The sequence below is a fragment of the Peromyscus maniculatus genome, chromosome X, assembly GCF_049852395.1.
Source record: "Peromyscus maniculatus bairdii isolate BWxNUB_F1_BW_parent chromosome X, HU_Pman_BW_mat_3.1, whole genome shotgun sequence".
NCBI classification, from domain to species: Eukaryota; Metazoa; Chordata; class Mammalia; order Rodentia; family Cricetidae; genus Peromyscus; species Peromyscus maniculatus.
The window spans coordinates 43,260,751-43,282,843 of NC_134875.1; positions in this window are offsets into that span (position 1 = coordinate 43,260,751).

The following is a 22,093-nucleotide window of genomic DNA, read 5'->3' on the forward strand; positions in this document are numbered from 1 at the left end:
TCTCAATTTTGAGAGGTCCCATTTATTAATTGGTGTGCTCAGGGTCTGTGCTGTTGGTGTTTTATTTAGGAAATGGTCACCGGTGTCAATGTATTCAAGAGTGCTTCCTATTTTCTTTTCTAATAAGTTTAGTGTAACTGGATTGATGTTTAGGTCTTTGATCCACTTGGACTTGAGTTTTGTGCATGGTGACAGATATGGATCTATTTGTAATCTTTTACATATTGACATCCAGTTATGCCAGCACCATTTGTTGAAGATACTTTCTTTTTTCCATTGTATAGTTTTGGCTCCTTTGTCAAAAACCAGGTGTTAATATGTGCATGGATTAATGTCAGGGTCTTCAATTCGATTCCATTGGTCCATAAGTCGGTTTTTATACCAGTACCAAGCTGTTTTTATTACTATAGCTCTATAGTAGAGTTTGAGGTCAGGGATGGTAATGCCTCCAAAGGTTGCTTTATCGTATAGGATTCTTTTAGCTATCCTGGGTCTTTTGGTTTTCCATATGAAGCTGAGTATTTTTCTTTTCAAGTCTGTGAAGAATTGTGTTGGGATTTTGATGGGGATTGCATTGAATCTGTAGATTGCTTTTGGTAAGAATGCCATTTTTACTATGTTAATCCTATCTATCCAAGAGCATGGGAGATTCTTCCATTTTCTGATTTCTTCTTCAATTTCTTTCTTTAGAGATTTAAAGTTCTTATCAAAAAGGTCCTTCACTTGTTTAGTTAGTGTTATCCCAAGGTATTTTATATTATTTGTGGCTATTGTAAAGGGTGATGTTCCACTGACTTCTTTCTCAGCCCTTTTATCATTTGTGTATAGGAGAGCTACTGATTTTTTTTTGAGTTGATCTTGTATCCTGCCACTTTACTGAAGGAGTTTATCAGCTGTAGGAGTTGCCTGGTAGAGTTTTTGGGTCACTTATGTATACTATCATATCATCTGCAAGTAATGAAAGTTTGACTTCTTCCTTGCCAATTTGTATCCCTTTGATATACATTTGTTGTCTTATTGCTCTAGGTAGAACTTCTAGTACTATATTGAATTAATATGGGGAGAGTGGACAGCTTTGTCTTGTTCCTGAACTTAGTGGTATCGCTTTGGTTTCAATCTGTTTAATTTGATGTTTGCTTCTGGCTTGCTATAAATTGACTTTATTATGTTTAGGAATGTTCCTTGTATTCCTGATCTTTCCAAGACCTTTATCATGAAGGGGTGTTGGATTTTGTGAAAGGCTTTTTCAGCATCTAATGAGATGATCATGTGGTTTTTTCTTTCAGTTTGTTTATATGGTGTATTACATTGACAGATTTTAATATGTTGAACCATCCTTGCAGCCCTGAGATGAATCCTACTTGGAAGTGATGGATAATTGTTTTGATGTATTCTTGGATTTGGTTTGTCAATATTTTGTGGAGTATTTTTGCATCAATGTTCATGAGGGAGATTGGACTGTAGTTCTCTTTCTTTGTTGTATCTTTGTGTGGTTTGGGTATCAGGGTCATTGTAGTCTCATAAAAAGAGTTTGGTAGTGTTCCTTCTGTTTCTATTGTGTGGAACACTTTGAAGAGTATTGGTATTAGTTCTTCTTTGAGTGTCTGGTAGAATTCTGCACTGAAACCATCTGGTCCTGGGCTTTTTTTTTTTTTTTTGGCTTGGGAGATTTTGATGACTGTTTCTATTTCTATAGGAGTTATTGGTCTATTTAAATGGTTTATCTGGTCTTGATTTAATTTTGGTATGTGGTATTCATCCAGAAAATTGTCCATTTCTCCCTGGTTTTCCATTTTTGTGGAGTACAGGCTTTTGCAGTATGATCTGATTATTCTCTGGAGTTCCTCATTGTCTGTTGTTATGTCTCCTTTTTCATTTCTGATTTTTTTTCCCAACTTAGGGGGCTGGAGAGATGGCTCAGAGGTTAAGAGCACTGACTGCTCTTCCAGAGGTCCTGAGTTCAATTCCCAGCATCCACATGGTGGCTCACAACCAACTGTAATGAGATCTGGCGGCCTCTTCTGGCCTGCAGGCAAACATGCTGTATACATAATAAATAAATAAATCTTAAAAAAAAAGTAAAAGAAAACTTTTCCAACTTAAAGGAGGAAATGCTTATGAAGGTACAGGACGCTTACAAAACACCAAATAGACTGAATCCCAAAAAATGTCCCCTTGCCACATAATAATCAAACCACTAAACATACAGAATAAAGAAAAATTGTTAAGAGCTGTGCTGTGGGATGGTTTGAATGTCAAATATGTTGTGCTGATTGGTCAATAAATAAAACACTGATCGGCCAGTTGCCAGCCAGGAAGTGTAGGCAGGACTAACAGAGAGGAGAACTGAGAGAACAGGAAGGTGGAGGGAGACACTGCCAGCTGCCACCAAGACAAGAAGCCCATGAAACTGCCAGTAAGTCACGGGCCACGTGGCAAGGTATAGATTTATAGAAATGGATTAATTAAAGATGTCAGAACTAGATAGCTAGAAGCCTGAGCCATTAGGCCAAAAAGTTTAAATAATATAAGTGTCTGTGTGTTTATTTTATTAGTGGACTGCCAGAGCTTGGTGGGACCCGAAGAGAAAACTCTCCAGCTACAGAGCTGAAAAGGAAAAAGGCCAAGTAACTTATAAAGGCAGACCCATCAGAATAACACCTGACTTCTCAATGGAACTCTGAAGGTCCTGGACAGACTTAAACAGACACTAAGAGACCATGGATGCCAACCCAGACTATTATATCCAGCAAAAATCTCAATCACCATAGACAGAGTAAAGAAAATATTCCATGATAAAACCAGTTGTAAACAATACCTATCCACAAATCCAGCCCCACAGAAAGCACTAAAATGAAAAATCCAACTGAAGGAAGTTAGATATACCCATGAAAACACAGGCAATAGAGAGTTCCACACCAACAAATAGAAAAGAAGAGAAACACAACACTACCAACAAAAATACGAGGAATTAACAGTCACTAGTCATTAATATCCATTAATATCAATGAACTTTATTCACCTATAAAGAGACACAGGCTGACAGAATGGATACAGAAACAGGATCCATCCTTCTGCTGCATACAAGAAACACACCTCAATTTTAAAAACAGACATTACCTTAGAGAAAAAAGGCTGGGAAAAGACTTTCCAATCAAATAGTTTTAAGAAGCAATCTGGTGTAGCTATGCTAATACCTAATAAAATAGATTTCAAACAAAAATCAGTTGAAAGAGACCGGGAAGGACATTACATATTTACCAGAGAGAAAACAACCAAGATGAAGTCTCAATTCTGAACATTTGTGCCCCCCAATACAAGGACACCCACATTTGTAAAATAAATATTACTAAAGTTTAAATCACACATCAAACCCCACATACTAGTAGTGGGAGATTTCAACACTCCACTCTCACCACTGGATAGATCTGCCAGACTGAAACTTAAAAGAGAAATAAGGGATCTAACAAAAGTTATGACTCAAATGGACTTAATAGATATTTATGGAACATTCCACCCTAACAGAAAAGAACATATCATCTTCTCAGCACCTCATGGAACCTTCTCTAAAACTGACCACAAGCTAGGTCACAAAGCAAATCTCAACAGATACAAAAAATTGGAATAACCTCCTGTATTTTATCAGACCACCATGGCTTAATGCTAGATTTCAACAACAACAAAAATTACAGAAATCCTACAATCTCATGGAAACTGAATAATGCCCAAATGAATCAACAATGGGTCAAGCAAGAAATAAAGAAATTAAAGATTTCCTAGAATTCAATGAAAATTAATGTACTACATACCCAAACTTATGGGACACTATGAAAGCAGTGCTAACAGGAAAATTCATAGCACTAAATGCCCACATAAAGAAGATGGAGAAATCTCACACTAGTGACTTAACAGCACAACTGAAAGCTCTAGAAGAAAAAGAAGCAAAGTCACCCCTGAGGAAGCAACACCAGGAAATAATTAAATTGATAGCTGAAATCAATGAAATAGAAACAAAGACAACAATAAAAAGAATCAATGAAACAAAGAGTTGGTTCTTTGAAAAAAAAGAACAAGATAGACAAGCTCTTATCCACATTAGCCAAAGGCAGAGAGAGAGAGAGAGAAAGAGAGAGAGAGAGAGAGAGAGGAGAGAGAGAGAGAGAGAGAGAGAGAGAGAGAGAGAGAGAGAGAGAGAGCATCCAAATCAGAAATGAAAATGGAGACATAACAACAGACACTGAGGATATCCAGAGAATAATCAGGTCAAACTTCAAAAACTTGTACTCCACAAAACTGGAAAATCTGAAAGAAGTAATCAATTTTCTGGATAGGTACCACACATGAAAGTTTAGACCAGTTATCAAGACCAGATAAACTATTTAAATAGACCAATAACCCCTAAGGAAATGGAAACAGTCATTAAAAGTCTCCCAACCATAAAAAGGCCCTGGACCAGATGATTTCTGTGCAGAATTCTACCAGATTTTCCAAGAAGAGCTAATTCCAAGTATTGTTTTAAACACTGCCTGAATATTTATGTATTTACCTTCCATCCAACAGAATAGGGGACTGCATTGACATCCTCAGTGATAAGAACTGAGGCAAATATTACATGTGGAATTTAACAGAGATTATAAAATTATTATAATCTGAGGTAACTATTTCTTAAGCAGATCACTTTTTCTTTTGAGGAGAGGGACTGTCTTTTGTTTGTTTTTCTACAGTGCCATTAACTAGAATTATATTCAAACTCAGTGCCAAGATCTTGATGCTGAGCTTGAAGAAGAATGGCTAACTAGCCTTCAATGTACTACCAGGGACTCCTGTACTAGCAGCCACTAAGCTGATCATGTCCAGTTAGTTCTAAGCCCATTCTCTGAGCAGCAGTAGTAGGTGGAGGGTGAAGTCCACAGAAATTTTCTACATGTTCACGCAAGGATCCTGTGGTCAGTGTGTGTTCCCACCTTTCTCCCATCTCTCTTCCCCAATTATCTTGCAATGCTACACAATTCACCCTTCAGTGTCATCTCTACAACCTAGGAGGAACAGGCAGCATGCACATGCATGCAGATGCAAGCTAAAACTCATTCTGCACACATGTCCTAGAAGTAAGTTTTAACTTCCCAGGACCTTTCACAAGCCTGTTCACAGTGGCTTCCTCAGTTCCTTATCTTTGGGCCACACCCACCATTTGTGCACCAAAGTAAATACCACCTACCTCAGCAGGAGTTCAAAAAGCCCAGAGCAGTCAGTCAGGGAGAGAAAAGCCTATGGGGCCCATCTGGAAAGGAGTATTTTGACGTCAACCTGGAGGAATGTGGAGTGTGGAGCATGCGCAGAAGGACACATTGACGTCACCCATTCCTCAGGCCCTCTCTTGATGCCCCATCAGTAGTAGAGACTGACTGAACAATAGGCCTTGAGTGTGGGCATTTCTGGGGCCCCACTTCTCTCTGTGGCTTCGGCACACTACTAGTCATGGCCCGCAAGCTTTATTTAATTATATAAATCTTAATTCAGAATAGTACCATCAGGCTAAAAATACAGTTATATCTTAAATTTAGATGAAACACCGAATATTAAGACAATTTTTTGCCATGCAGCTACTTTAGTTTTTATATATAAATTATCACATTCCAATAAGTTATTTTTTGCTTCTTGAGGGTCATATAAGATTTTGAGTTATGTAACCAGGCATAGTGGAACAAACTATCTCAAGTAAATGGGACCAAAAAACAAGCCAGAACAATGTCCTAATATCTGACAAAATAGACTTCAAACTAAAGTGAATCAGAAGAGATAGATGATACGTCATTCTGTTCAAAGACTAATAGACTAAGGAGACAACAATGTTAAACACATATGCACCAAACTCTACGCTTTCACGAGAAGCATACTACTGAAGAAATACAAATGAAATGAGTGAAATCATGAATTGAATGACGAAGAAAGTTCAGGATTTGAAAACTGATTTCTGGAAGGAGACACAAATACTGAAGAAAATTAGCAAAAATTAAGAGGAATTGAAAAGAAAACGCAGGAGGAAAGCTCTATCAGTAGATTGGATCAAGTAGAAGACAAAAATATTTCAGTGATACAAATAATTCTGCCTCTATATTTTACTTTCCTTCATTAATCTCTTTATGACAATGTTGTTATGATATTTATATGAAATGTACTTAACATGTATATATTGTTAGAAAACTATATCTTTTTCTATATCAAATCTTTTAATTTGTAAGCATTGCATACCTTTAAATTTATGTATGTTTTTTCTGTTTTTATCAAAGTTTTTAGCTTATATCTACTGAATTAAACCCTAAGTATTTAATTTTACTTTTCAGTGATTATAAATATCGCTATTTATTTGGTTTCCATCTACTATTGCCAATATATAAGATACACAACAGAAATTTAATCTTTGATTTTGTGATCCCACTGAATTTACATATTGATTGTAGAAGGATAATTATGTAGACTCTAGCGAACTTGAAATTATTTTGTTTTCTGCAAAAAGAAATAGTGTATTTGTTTCTTTTACAATTCTTGTAACAGAATACATGACAAAAACAGTTTAAGGAAGGATTGGTTTATTTGGCTCATCACTTCAGGGCACAGTCCATGATGACAGAGAAGTCATGGTAGCAGCAACTAGATGTAAGAGGTCACTTTGTATCTGTAGACAGGAAGCAGAAAGGGAAATGAATGCTGGAGTTGAGTTGATTTTCTCCTTTTGAATTAGTCAGAACCCCAGCCCACTGAATGGTGTCTCCTCTAGTTAGAATAGGTCTTCCCACCACAATTAGCCCAGTCTAGAAAGTTTCTCATAGACATGTTAGGAGAGAGGTTTCCATGGTGATTCTAACTCCCATCAAGTTGACAATCAAGAAAGACTATTAGAATTTACCTAATTTTTCTATTCTCCCATTAGTATGTTCAATTGAGAGCTGCTGGCGGCAAAAGGCCATGGGAGTATACAGCAGGTGACAACTAGTGTTCATCAGGTCAACCCACCAGTCTCTCAGATGGAGTACACGGTTCATCCAAGGCTTTGTTGGTCACTGACTCTCAATACTGTTGCTCCCATCTGTAGTTTCTTGTGCAATAACAGCTGTGATAGCTCTCCATCACCATGCATTTTCATGTAATGTGTACGTGTACTCTCGTGATTACATCTCAGTCTTATGGGCACACATAATTGTGGATAGTCAAGAAGATGTTTTCTCATTTCGCTGTATAAGTTTGATAAATAGAAAAATACTAAAATACGCTTCATAACTATATCTATTGTTCCATGTGGACTGTAGACACTTGGAAGTTTTGTTCTCCATCCTCAGTCACTGACAAGGCAAATTGGCCAAATGAAATGTCCTTGTGGAAGTTTCACAGAGTGGAACAGCAGGTGCCTGGCCTTGTTGGACCAAAACTCTTCAGTAGAATTATAGCAAACTAGAAGTGATAGTGCAGGCGTCTGGCCTTGTTATATCCTTCAAGAGATCAATAGCACCTATGCTGCCCTCAGCTTCCTCCACTGGCACCTCCCCACTCCGATTCAAAAAGCAATGAACACTTTGCATATACTTCTACACCAAATTATAATGCAAGATTTTAGACTCAGTAGACTGTTTAGGTCCTGAGATTCAGGTAATTAATAGGAAAAGGCTGTTAACTGACTCATAATTTCCAGATATTATTAATCACACTTAAGAAATATAGAATAGTACATGTATTCTTTGCCTTTTCCTTAAATCTCTTATTTGTTTAGTTTCTTCCCTTGTACCCTTGTAGCTATCCCTTTAAGAGATGAGCCAGAACATTTTACAAGTTGCAGCTGTTTTCACTCACCAATTAAACTGACCAAGTCTTTGCCAAGTGTGACTCTTATCAGAATGCTTGCCCCTGAGAGTTGCTTTGCAGATTTTAATAATAAGTTACTAATGAATCGAGAGATTGTGTGTGTGTGTGTGTGTGTGTGTGTGTGTGTGTGTGTGTGTGTGTGTGGGTGTGTGTGTATACATATATGCGCTTGGGAATTTGTAATGGGTAGAAAAATAAAAATGAAGAGAAGAATAAAGATGGATGAAACAAAGAACAAAAGAGTAAACAATACATAGAATGAAGAGCATTTGCCTGTGTGTATGAAATTATTATAGATATCTTCTTCCCTCGCTCCTGGAAGCATTTCTCTTAAGGAACCCTGGGTAGGGGCTGGGGACAGGTACCTCAACTCCTACGTTCTCCATCCTTTGACTTAACTGCACAAGCTAACACTTCCAGTACTATGCAAAATTAGAATACAACAGCAGTTATGGTTCTTTGACTTATTCTTCTGTAAATATGACAACAGTTGTGTAATTTTTATTAATTTATCAAGTTAGGAAAGTTCTCTTTTCTTGAGTTTCTTGGGATTATTATGAGCAGGCATCACATTTTGTCAAATAACTTTTCTTCATCAATTGATATGACAATAATTTTCCCTCTTTAGTCTCTTAATATTGCTGCTTACATAGATTCATTCTTTTTTAATGGATGAGCATTATATTCCTACAATAAACCCAATCGTTGTGGTAGATAATTCTACTTCTATGTTGGTGAATCACATTTGTTCATGTCATGCATCCCTGCTGCATGAGCAGGCTTTTTGGATCCCACTACCTATGGTGGGATGTATTGGAAAGCCTTGATGCAGGGGGAGGGTCTTGGACCAGCCTCCACTGAATGTACCAGGCTCTGCTGACTCCCCATGAGAGGTCTTACCTTTTCAGAGGAGGGCATGGGGGATGGGTTTGTGTGGAAGGCTGGAGGGAGTGGAAAGAAGAAAGAGAGGGTATCTGTGGTTGGTATGTAAAATGAATAAAAAAATAATTAGTAAAAATGATGTCATTTCAGTCTTTTTGGTTGTCATGTTTTTGTGAACGTTTTCTTTTTTTCCTATACTGCTTTTTACCGAGTTTTAAGGGCAAAGTAATTCTACCTTCATAAGAAAGAATGATAAGTGTTCCCATTTCCAATTTTATTATTTTCTACAAGTGATTGTGTAAAATTGTTGCTGATATTTAACTGTCTATAAATTTCTAAGGAAATGCTCTAACTTTTTTAATGTTTAAAGAGTGATTTTATTTTTATTATGTGTCTCCCCAAACCGGATGTATTAAAATGTATTTGTATAATTCATTTAAGTTATCAAATTTATTTCTGTAAAGTGTTCACAGGATTACAAATAACACTTCTGACATGTATGATGTGTTGTGGTAATCTCTGTTGCCAAAATTTGTGTTTCTTGGATTATTTTCCTGTCTATCATGGAAGATGATTGTGAATTTTATGACATTTTAAATGAATATATTTTACCAAATTCATTTTTTGTAATTTAATACATGCATATCGTTATTATGACAATAATTCACCCTCCCATTATCCCTCTTATCTCCCTCCCATTATTTTTATTTTTTATATTTTATTTTACAATACCATTCATTTCTACATAACAGCCACAGATGCCCTTGTTCTCCCCCTTCCTGCCCCCCTCCCCTTCCCCCCAGCCCACCCACATTCCCACCTCCTTCAGTGCAAAGCCTCCCCCGAGGACTGAGATCGACCTGGTAGACTCAATCCAGGCAGGTCCAGTCCCTTCCTCCCAGACTGAGCCAAGCGTCCTTGCATAAGTCCCAGGTTTCAAACAGCTAACTCATGCAATGGGCACAGGACATGGTACCACTGCCAAGATGCCTCCCAAACAGATCAAGCCAATCAACTGTCAATCAACCTATTCATCCCTGGGCACCAGCCACTCCTGGGAAGTCCTGCCCAACTTGGCCCCAGGTTCTGGCCACCGGGCAGGTCCCCTTCTAGCCCCACCAGGAAGGATCACCTTCTCCAAGCCCCACAGCTCCTGCAATCTCCATGCCCTGCCACCACGCCCATCTGCCTGATACCCCAACCACTTCCTGGGACTTAGAGACTGGCCCCCAGCTCCCACCTCCCCCCCACTTCCCTTTTAGACCAGGGAGGGCTCCCATCCTGCCCTGGACTTCCCTTCTGGACAAGAGCGCCCATCCTACCCCAGACTTCCTGTCTGGACAAAAGCTCCCATCCTGCCCCAGACTTCTCATCTAGACAAGAACTTCCATCCTGCCCTGGAGTTACCATTTGGACAAGAGAGCTCCCATCTGGACAAGAGAGAGAGACTTCCTGAATCTGTCAGCTCTGTCTGAACCAAGTGCGCTGATAAGACCAAGAACTAACCACAAGGTGATGGGCAGACATCAAGGCAGAAGTACATACAACAAAATGAAGAGCAATACAGCATCACCAGAACCTAGCCCACCTCCAACATCTAGACCTGAACATCAAAAATTGGAAGAAGCAGAAGAAAACAGCCTTATGAATAACATCATGAAGAAGGTAGAGGCTTGTGTAGAGGAATAGACAAAAAAATGGGAAGAAAGCTATAAACAACTAGACGAAAGGGCAAACAAATTAGAAGAAAACAATGAAGTCCTGGGAGAAAACAATAAAGTCTTGGAAGAAAACAATAAAGTACTCAAAGAAAATCATGAAAAAGCAAGGAAACAAATAAAGGAAACAGTCCAAGACCTGAAAAGGGAAATAGAAAAAATGAAGAAGACACAAACAGAGGGAATGCTGGAAATAGAAAATCTGAGTATAAGATCAGGAACTTCAGATGCAAGTATAACCAACAGAATGCAAGAGATGGAAGAGAGGATCTCTGGCATTGAAGATACAGTAGAAGAAATAGATTCATCAGTCAAAGAAAACACTAAAGCCAACAAAGTCATGATCCAAAATGTCCAAGAAATTTGGGACACCATGAAAAGACCAAACCTATGAATTATAGGGATAGAAGAAGGTGAAGAATACCAACACAAAGGCACAGAAAAGATATTCAACAAAATCATAGATGAAAACTTTCCCAACTTAAAGAAGGAAATGCCTATGAAGATACAAGAAGCCTACAGAACACCAAACAGACTAGAGCCCCCAAAAAAGTGCCCTCACCACATAATAATTAAACTAAACGTACAGAATAAAGAAAGAATATTAAGAGCAGCAAAGGAAAAAGGCCAAGTGACCTATAAAGGCAAACCCATCAGAATAACACCCGATTTCTCAATGGAGACTTTGAAAGTCAGAAAGACCTGGACAGATGTAATGCAGACACTAAGAGACCACGGAGGTCACCTCCCATTTTTAAATGTAAAATTGGGACCATTCCTATCAAGTAGTACTCTTCCTATTTCTTTCTATTTTCATGTCATTCTGTTCCTTCCTTATGTCCAAGTCCTGTCCAGGTGTTCACAGCTGCTGTGCTCACTATTGCAATGATTATAAGTATTTTATAGCATACCCCCACATCCTCTCTTACAATAGATGATCAACTTTCTGTGTTTTGTTCCAATTTGTTTCTTCTCTGATCATTATTAGTCTCTCTCTTTTTTTATTTTTGCTTAACTGGAGTTTTGTTTGCTGTTTTCTCTGATATTGACATAGATCACAGTGTTTTGAATTTCTATTTTTTCTAATATATGGCATTGTTTTTAACCAATCAATTCTATATCTATACTAATTTGGACTCTATCTATCCCACAAATCTCAGTACTATGCTTTTGAATTTTTTGGTAATTTCAATGTATTTCTTTCTTTTTTCTTTTCTTTTTTTTAACTTATAAACTGAATGTCGGTGGCAGGCTTCTTGTCATCTAGCTCTTATATCTTAAATTAACTCATTTCTCTAAATCTATACCTTGCCACATGGCTGGTGGCTTACCAGTACTTTACATCCTGCTCCTCATGGTGGTGGCTGGCATTGTCTACCTCCTCAGCCTTCCTGTTGCCAGCTTCCTCTTCTCTCTTTATCCCACCTATACTTCCTGCCCGGCTACTAGCCAATCAGCACTTTATTAACCAATCAGAGCAACACATTCACAGCATAGAGAATATCCCACAGCACTTCCCCTTTTCTTTTTTTCAAAAAGGAAGGTTTTAACATTCACATAGTAAAATACCAAATATAAAGTAACAAAACAATTATCAAGCAAGAATTATAGTTATAATATCTAATCTATTTGTATTTGGCAAAATGAAAGAAGATAGTCTATCTCTCCTATATTTGTGAGTCTAAGGCTTCATATCTAACTTATCTTTTATCATAACTAAGGAAACACTTCAAAGACCTACAGAATATGGCATTTAAAATGTTTAAAAATTTAAAATCTCTGGACAGTCAGGCATGTCTGCTCTTGGCAACACCTATTTACGTCAGAGAGGATGATGGACATCAAAGACACTTTATAAGAATTTTATCTTCTTCTTGGCACAAATAGCCATTTGGGCAAGAAACTGTTCTTACCTGGACTGCTTGATCAACTGGACATATAGGACCCATAGGAAGGTGACCACTGAAATTTTGCTTGGCAAAATGGTCCTTCAGGTTCCTGTTTCACAGAGAAAACTACCAGACATTCTACGGGACATGAAGAGAAGTGACTGAGAGACTCTAGCCCTGTGTGCTGAAGACAGATGCCCCAACTTTACAGAAGAACTTTGAATGACTGTCCAGGCTGCCAGCTGTCTTCAATGTATTTCTTGATGTGGTGGTTTGGATAAGAATGGCTCATGCTTAGGGAGAGGCACTATTTGAAAGGATTAGGAAGTGTGGCTTTGTTGGGGTCAGTGTGGCCTTGTTGGAGGAAGTATTTTACTGAAGTTGGACTTTGAGGTTTCAGAAGCCCATGCCAAGCCCAGAGTCTCTCTCTCTCTCTTCTGGCTGCCTGTGGATCAGGATTTCAACCATTTCTCCAGCACCAGGTCTGCCTGCATGCCTCCATGCTCCCCACCATGATGAAAATGTACTAAACCTCTGAAACTATAAACTCCAACTAAACCCTCTCTTTTATAAGATTTGCCATGGTCGTGGTGCCTCCTTGTGGGCGCCATGGGCCCTGGCCCCTGACTGGGAGTGGCTGCGGCCTTGCTTGCTTGACCTTGATCAGATGTCCTCCCTATTCAGATTCCCTGCCAGTATCCACCCTTCTGAATGCTTAAGGGAAGTTCCTTGTTTGTGTATCTTGCATTTTGGGCGTTAACAACTTAGATGCAAGAATGTAGAACATTGGGTCTGGAATGTAGACCATTGGTAGCGAACTTCTGCCCTCCGGGGGTTCCTCCATTTGTGCTGTAAGCCTGTATGTATTTAAGGTTTCTTCCCTCTTTCAATAAACGGCATTCGACATCCAATCGTACGGATGACCTGCTGTCTCTTGTCTCTATTTTTTAATCCGCAGCCCTTCGCTCAGACATGGTAAATGGGTATCGGTAATGCTGGCGTTACCACTACAAATGGAGGTTCCTACCGAGATCTGAGAAAGAAGGACCTAGCTGACGGACACTCTTGGAAGGCCAGCCGGCATTTTAAAGGTAAGAGTGGATTGAAATGGGTGCAGGTAGCTCACAGTCAGTTAAATGGACTGTTGAAGCAGGAAGGCACCAAAGTTAAGAAAAGGCAAGACAGCTAAAGATTTTAAATGAAAAAGGAAATCTTCCCAATAGAAAAGAGGGAAGGAAAGGAAATTTCCCGTAAGAAAAGGGAGAAAAAGTTTTAATCAAGAAAAAAGGATTTTCCCGGTAAAAAGGGGAAAAATTTTTGAAACTAGGCCTAACGATTTGGGCCCTGTAGAGGAAGGATGAAGGAAAGAGAGAAGCCTCTTCCCAGTGGTAATGGAGAATGTAAAGACTTTTTCCAGTTGTAGAGTTTCAGAATAGCTGAAAACTCTTGAGTTTTTTTGTCCTACCGGTGCGGAGCGGCAGCATCTGAATTACAAAGAATCGGCAGGTAGGCCTCATTGCTGCTGGCTGAACAGCAAGCAAGCCCAGAGCTTAATGTTTTGCTGTCTGTTTGCTTAATTTTAGTTCAAATGTTTTTTATTTTTCCCTCAGAGTGGGAATAATTCAATATTTAGGATCCCTTCGTGGGAAATGTTTTTCTTTTTTCCCTTATGGTGGGAATAACTCGTTATTAGGTAGTCCCTTCATGGGAGTAGGAAGTTTAAACGTGAATTTATGTGTGCGGGGTGCGCCCAGGGGCTGTGGCGGACAAAGGCGTGCACAAGATAGCCCGAAGCAGCGGGCAGACAGGTACAAGCCAGTGGGAGACAGAGCCGTGATGGAATACGGCCCAGGCAGGCGCTGGCAATAGAGCCTAAACACTGGACAGAGCCAGCGAGCTGAGGCCGGGAAGGGACAGGTGCTAAAATTTTAACGGGGCCTAACTTCTGGTGAAAAATGCTTTCGGTCAGGACATTGAATGCTAAGTCAATGCTGTTTAAATATAGGATGTTCTGTTCTTTTGATTGTCTTGATAAATGTTTGGATCCTCATTATAGATAAACTAGAGGAACAAAATTCATAATTTTAAATATATATTAGATGTGCTCTTGTCTGTTGATCATTTCTGAAAATTTGGCTCTACAATTTAAGTTGCTTTCTAGAAATTCTTGGTTTAATTCTATAAAAATATAATACCTAAAATAGATTGGGTTATTAGCTTATTAAATAATGTTGCTAAAATAAACCCATAAATGATAATCTCTTACTGATAAAGAGGTTACAAAATTATTTTTACAGTAAATAAAATAGAGGTAAATTGTTTGGTCCACATTGTTAATAATTGGCTATTTGCATTAATATGTTATTTAAAATCTATAAAAGAATCCTCTTTTTAAGATTTTATAAAGTACTACTAAAGAGTGTTACCTAAAGTTTACCTCTTCAAATCCTATAGAGATTGTATTTAATGCTTTTATAATTGGCATATGTAATAAGGACCATGGAAACAGAAGCTGGTGATAGAATTGCTCAATTATTATTGCTTTCATATTTTAAATTCAAAATAGCGCCGATACATAAAACTGGAGGCTTTGGTAGTACAGAAAAAAAAAGGTGTTTTGACAAACAGTTATCAATGATTAACAGCCTAAATTAAAAATAAAATTATATGGGATTGAGATTGGAAGATTATTGGATTCTGGTACTGGATATATCTATAATTTCACAAGAATCCTGAGATCCCAACTGGCCCCTTAAAAATTCTACCTCTAACCTACAAGGTATCGGCACAGCTCAGACACCATTACAGAGCAGGCTACTTTTAAATTGGAAGGATGAGGAAGGTCATAAAGGAACTTTTCAACCCTTTGTGCTACCTGACATTCCAGTGAACTTGTGGGGACGGGATGTGTTAAATGGTATGAGAACAGTGTTACTACACAGCATGTACAACAGATGCTAAAGAGTCAGGGCTACTGCCCGGACAAAGGCTTAGGGAAAATGTTGCAAGGAGACCCGCAACCTGTGGCAGACAAAAACTGTGTCACTAGGAGTCCTGGAGATACTAGAGGATTAGGGTCTTTTCCATAGGGGACACTGCACAGCAGCCTTCAATAATACAACTGATAAAAATCACTTAAAAAAATGATGACCCTGTATGGATGGAGCAATGGCCCCTTGCTAAGGAAAAATTGGAGACTGCGTATGCATTGGTTAAGGAGCAGTTAGATGCTGGACATATCATTCCTTCCACTTCACCTTGGAACTCACCTATATTTGTTATTAAAAAAAAATCAGGAAAATGGAGGCTATTACAGGATCTTAGAGCTGTAAATAAAACCATGCTTCTCATGGGAGCAACACAGCCTGGCTTGCCTGCCCCTGTGGCAATTCCTAAGCATTGGCACTTAATTGTGGTTGACTTGAGGGATTGTTTCTTCACCATTCCTTTGCATCCCGAGGACAGTCCTCGCTTTGCTTTCAGTGTTCCTTCAGAAAATCTTAAGAAACCTTATCAGAGATATCAATGGGTGGTATTGCCTCAAGGAATGGCCAATAGCCCTACTATATGTCAAATTTATGTGTCTTTGGCCCTAGCTTCAGTTTGAAAAGCTTTTCCAGATGTTTATATAATTCACTATATGGATGATATATTAATGGCTGCTAAAGATAAAAAACTTGTTTTTGATGCCTTTTCTTATTTACAAGAGGTTCTTAGCTTGGCTAATTTACAGATAGCCCCCAAAAAGGTACAGGTATCTTTTCCCTATCATTATTTAGGTCATGAATTGTTATGCACGGGCATACGCCCACAAAAGATTACTCTGCTTATGGATCAGCTACGCACACTTAATGATTTCCAAACCTTTCTGGGAGATATTCAATGGCTTTGGCCCACTTTAAAAATTCCAACAGGTCAGCTTCGCCCCTTGTATGATGTCTTAAAGGGCGACTCTGACCCTTCATCTCCCCGTAAATTAACAACTAAAGGACGTGTAGCCCTACAACGTGTACAAGAGGCCCTAAAACAGGCTCACATACAGTATATAGATCTTAATTCTCCCTTATTGTATTTGATATTTTGTTTTACTCATTCACCTACTGGAATGTTTTAGCAAACAGGTCCTATTTCTTGGGTACATTCCCCAGCTTCTCCAACAAAAATCATCACTCCTTTTCCACAGGCTGTCGCTCAGATTATATTTAAGGGAATCAAGATCAGTGTTCAAACTTTTGGTAAGGAGCCAGATATTGTGGTGACCCCATACACCCAGTCTCAAGTAACATGGTTGCAAGCTAATGATAATGATTGGGCCATATTGACATGCTCCATGCAGGGTCAGTTTGATACTCACTACCCCTCCAATGATGTGTGTCAATTTTTTAAATTGCATCCTGTTATATTTCCCAAGATAGTACAAATGACTCCTATTCCTCAGGCCCGTGTGGTATTTACTGATGGCACTTCACGTGGTTTTGCTGTGGTGGTGTCTGGTAACATAGTAAAGAGAATAAAAGTCCAGGGCACTTCTGCCCAGGTGACAGAGGTACAGGCGCTGTTGCTTGCTTTACAAATGTTTTCTGATGAGAGTGTAAATATTTATACCGATAGTCAATATGTGGCACATGCCATTATGCCTTTGGAAACAACAGCCTAGATACCATCCATTTCTTCCATTCATGAATACTTATTGCAAGTATAAGGACTTATATGGTCCCGCTCACATAACCTTTATGTGGGCCATATTAGAGCTCATACTCAATTGACTGGACCTCTAAGTGAAGGTAATCAGAGGGCTGATGCCATTACTCGTATGGCTGTCACATTAGTCTGTTCTGCCTTTGATAAGGCTACTCAGTTGCATCAGCGTTATCATCTTAATGCTGGATCTCTCCGTTATCATACAGGCATAACCCGGGAACAAGCCATCCAGATAGTTAAATCATGCCCTATTTGTGTGGAATTTTTACCTGTTCCTCATTTGGGAGTTAATCCTTGAGGACTTTTACCTAATCATGTGTGACAGATGGACGTCACACACGTGCCTTCCTTTGGAAAATTACAATATGTCCATGTGTCTATTGATACATATTCTTCTCTAATTTTTGCTTCTGTCCATTCAGGGGAAAAGGTTAAGGATGTAAAGAATCATTGTCTTCATGCTTTTGCTTACATGGGAGTGCCAAAATGCATAAAGACTGATAATGGTCCCGCCTACAGTAGTACGGGATTTTCAAAATTCTGCCAAGATTTTTCTATTGTTAATAAGACTGGTATTCCTTATAATCCTCAAGGGCAGGCTATAGTAGAACGCTGCCATCGTACCTTAAAAACTTATATTGCTAAAGTAAAAAGGGGGGAGCTAGGGACTCATCTCTCCTCTCCACATTCTATTCTTTCCCTTGTTTTATATATTTTAAATTTTTTATCGGTGGATTCTGCTGGAGTATCTGCTGCAGATAAGCACTGGAGGGCTCCTGTTGCAATCATCCTCTGGTGCGATGGAAAGATCTTTCTACTGGCACTTGGAGAGGACCCGATCCGGTGTTGGTGTGGGCCCGGGGATCTGTTTGTGTCTTTCCACAGGACAATGAAGTTCCTCTTTGGGTTCCTGAACGCTGTGTGCGCCCTGTGGCTGCTGCTGAATCCCAACATGACAGAGACCTATTGGGCCTTCGTAAAAAACTCTCCCCTTCTGATGCCAATGGGGATTGAGAGCCCAATACGGCCAGCCTTGGCAAACATTATTGTAAGCCTAGGAACTGTAGCCATGTGGTTGGATTCTTCAGAAGGTAATGTATGGTAACTTTTTTCAAAAATGTTGAGAATGTATCACACCTTGGAGATTAAAGGATAACTCTGAAGGTCAATAAACTTCATTTGCTAACAGTAGCATGCCAGCTAAGCCTTTTTCGAATTTTGCAACCCCCCCTCAAGCTGGTGTAGTACCTACTTTTCAGGAATGGCTCTGTGCAACATTTATTTGCCTCCTGAAATTCATCTAGCCTTTTTGTAGATACCTCAAAATTTGTGAGCCTGAATGTAGCCATTATTGAGGCCATTAGTTCTGCTCCTTGTTTGCTGTTTTTGTTTTCTGTTTTCTTTATGTTTCTCAGTTGTTCTCTTGCAGACCTGCCAGCCTAAGTATTGCTGGGATCAAGAAAAATGGGCCTTGGTGGTTCGTGTTCCTGGAGCCGTGTCCATGCCAGTGGACCGTGGCAGCTAGACAAAGATGATGCTCACACGCTCCAGAAGAGACTCTGACATCGCTGTTGCCGTTGTTGCTGTTATAGCAGTGGTGGCCACTGCTGCTATTGTTTCTGGGATTGCTATTTCATAATTGGTTACTAATGCTAACACAATGGAGACCCTGACAGCAAAAGTAGCTACCACAGTTAGTTAATCTTTCTTCTTATTGGGCATGATAAATTTATTTCCACTTTTATACATTATAATTGGCTTTGAAAGTTATAAAATTATTAAAACTCAAGTTCCATTTGCTTATGGGATACCACCTTACAAGGACTCCAATTTGCAGTAAGGCTCATTTAAGAAGGGAATGGTTCAATTGCCTTTAGCCTCCTGGCTATGGGTGGGTTAGGACTTCTGTTGGTATTTTCTGTGTCATACAGATTGCAAGCCCAGTGCCACTTTGAGATCTTTGGCAGCAGTCACTCTACAGCTCACGTGGTTGAGTCTGTATGATAATGAGTATTCAGAGACAGGTAATGCTTGGGGGGCTGCCATCAACCTAAGACAGAGCACTTGTGTGGCCTGGGCAGGTGTCTCTATGACGGGTAAGGTGGTCTGCTGGTCCCACACAACCTAAGTCAGAAGCTCATTTAATAAAAAGTGGGGACCTGTGGGCGCCATGGGCCCTGGCCCCCGACTGGGAGTGGCTGCGGCCTTGCTTGCTTGACCTTGATCAGATGTCCTCCCTATTCAGATTCCCTGCCGGTATCCACCCTTCTGAATGCTTAAGGGAAGTTCCTTGTTTGTGTATCCTGCATTTTGGGCGTTAACAACTTAGATGCAAGAATGTAGAACATTGGGTCTGGAATGTAGACCATTGGTAGCGAACTTCTGCCCTCCGGGGGTTCCTCCATTTGTGCTGTAGCCTGTATGTATTTAAGGTTTCTTCCCTCTTTCAATAAACGGCATTCAACATCCAATCGTACGGATGACCTGCTGTCTCTTGTCTCTATTTTTTAATCCGCAGCCCTTCGCTCAGACATGGTAAACGGGTATCAGTAATGCTGGCGTTACCGCTACTCCTCCTCACAGCAACAGAACACTAAGAAACTTGATTTATGTGAGACTTCATTATAAAACAATGAGCTATGTGTGCCTATTATTTTTAGATTCTATTCCATGTGTTTGATATTATTTTATTATTAATTTTCAATCTGTTTCCAATGCAGACAGAGAAAACCCTTGGCATTTGTTCCAATTCCTTATTTATTTATTGTTTTTATAGCTCAATTTATTGAGTATCATTGGAAATATGCTAAATGTGTTTGAAAGTGTTTGGAAGGTTTATATCTTTACCCATTTTTTGTTCTCTATTTGCTTCCTGTGTGTATGTATGAAAACAGTATTAGCCAGACTTGCTCATACCATTATTGCATGCCTACCCATCTAAGATAGACCCTATCCCTCTGGAACTGTAAGCTAAAATAAACATTTCCTTCCTTAAGTTGCTTTCCGACTGGGTATTTTATCACAGCAACATAAACTGATACAGAAAATTGTATCGGAAGTGGGGTTGTTGTTGTGAAGCTCATCATTTTGCTTTTTTTATTTGTTTGTTTGGGTTTTTTTTGTGGTTTTTGTGTTTGGGATATACAGCCTCTGAACTTTGTGCTACTGTACCTGTAAGAAACACTCCAAGGTGGTGGAATATATCATCCTACATTGCTATGGTCCCAGAATACTGAGTTTCCCCAGGATTCATATTTGTGGGTGATTCACCTCCCTGTATCTACAAGGTGGCTAGACTGGGTGTTGCACCTGGGAACACCTATACCTAGCTGGGGAAATTTCAAACTGACATGGATACCCCATAACTGGGATGTCATGTACATCATGATGCATGCTTTTGATGGTGCCACAGAAGCAAAAGGACATACCATGATGGATGTATCCTTTGCAGTGTTTTTGCCTGGGGTAGGGACTATAGAAGTGTAAACAGAGGCAAAGGCCTAGCAGAACACTGTAGATGAACGGTCTTAAAAAAGAAACACAGGAAGATGGCGGAGACAAGCAGACGCAGGTAGGCCTGTGGCAGCAGCCCGTGGAGGTAGACGGTCCGGCGGCAGAGGCCGACAGGGACCTTTAGGCCCGGAGGCAGCTGGCGGAGACTTTCAGGCCCAGCGGCGGCCCACAGAGGTGGACAGGCCCTGCGGCGGAGATAAGCAGACGGAGGTGGACAGGCCCGGCGGCCGGCGGCAGCTGACAGAGACATTCAGGCCCGGCTGCGGCGGTCCACAGAGGTAGACAGGCCACAGGGCAGAGACGGGTGGACGCAGGTCTGCGACTCGCAGAGGTGGAAGGGCCTGGTGGTGGTGGCTGACAGGGACATACAGGCCTGGTGGCAGTTCACAGAGGTGGATGGGCCCGGCGGCGGTGACAAGCAGAGGTAGGTAGGCCTGCGGCCGCAGCCGGCAGAGACATACAGGCACGTTGGCGGCCCGTAGAGGCGGACAGACCCAGCGGCAGCTGGCAGGGACATACAGGCCCAGCGGCGGAGACAAGTGGACACAGGTGGGCCTGTGGCGGCGGGCCACAGGGGTGGACAGGCCCGGGGACGGAGACGGGCGGACGCAGCTTTGAACGCGGATGCCCCTGGTCACAACACCTGGGGAAGAGGCTGTCTCCGTGAGTCAGAACCAGGGCGAGTCTGGGCACTCCGTCTGGGGACAGCCCAGGGCCCAGCTGCTGATCCTGTGAAACCCAACAACTTGGAGGTGTTGGTGAGGCTGCCCTGCTCAGCTGAAACCCATCTGGGAGAGGATTCAGATGACTACAGTTTGAAGTCTGAAGAAACAAGATCAGCTGAGGAGTTGACAAATGAACAAAACGTGAACTGGGAACACAGAAGAAAGCGATACCCAGCCACTAAACCAGATCACCAGAATAATAAGTATATAATTCACCAACTGAAATCAGCTGTCCCTGAAGAAACAGCCCAAAAGCACCAAGTTAACCAAGAACCTCTACTAAACCAAGACTAAAAATTAGAACAAGAGAGGCACTCTCAGACACAGACACCACCTGCACCGCACAGAGGAAAAGATGAGTAGACGCCAGTGCAAAAATACAGGCAACAACATAAAGACCTATATGGCAACATCAGAACCTAGTGATTCTACACCTGCAAGACCTAAACATACCATGACAGAAGAAACAGAAGAGATTAACCCTAAAAATGACTTTAAGAAGATGATAGAGGCCCTTAAAGAAGAAATAAAACATTCCCTCAATGAGGAAATAAAAACTTTCCTTAAAGAGGAAATGAAAAACTACCTTAAAGAGGAAATAAAAACTTCCCTTAAAGAGGAAATGAAAAACTCCATTAAAGAGGAAATAAAAAACTCCCTTAAAGAAATGGAAGAAAAAACGAACAAAAAGTGGGAAGAAATCAAAGAAAGCCAAGAAAAAGCAATTAAACCGATGAAAGAAACATTCCAAGATCTGAAAAATGAATTTGAGACAATAAAGAAAACACATGCTGAGGGAATGCTGGAA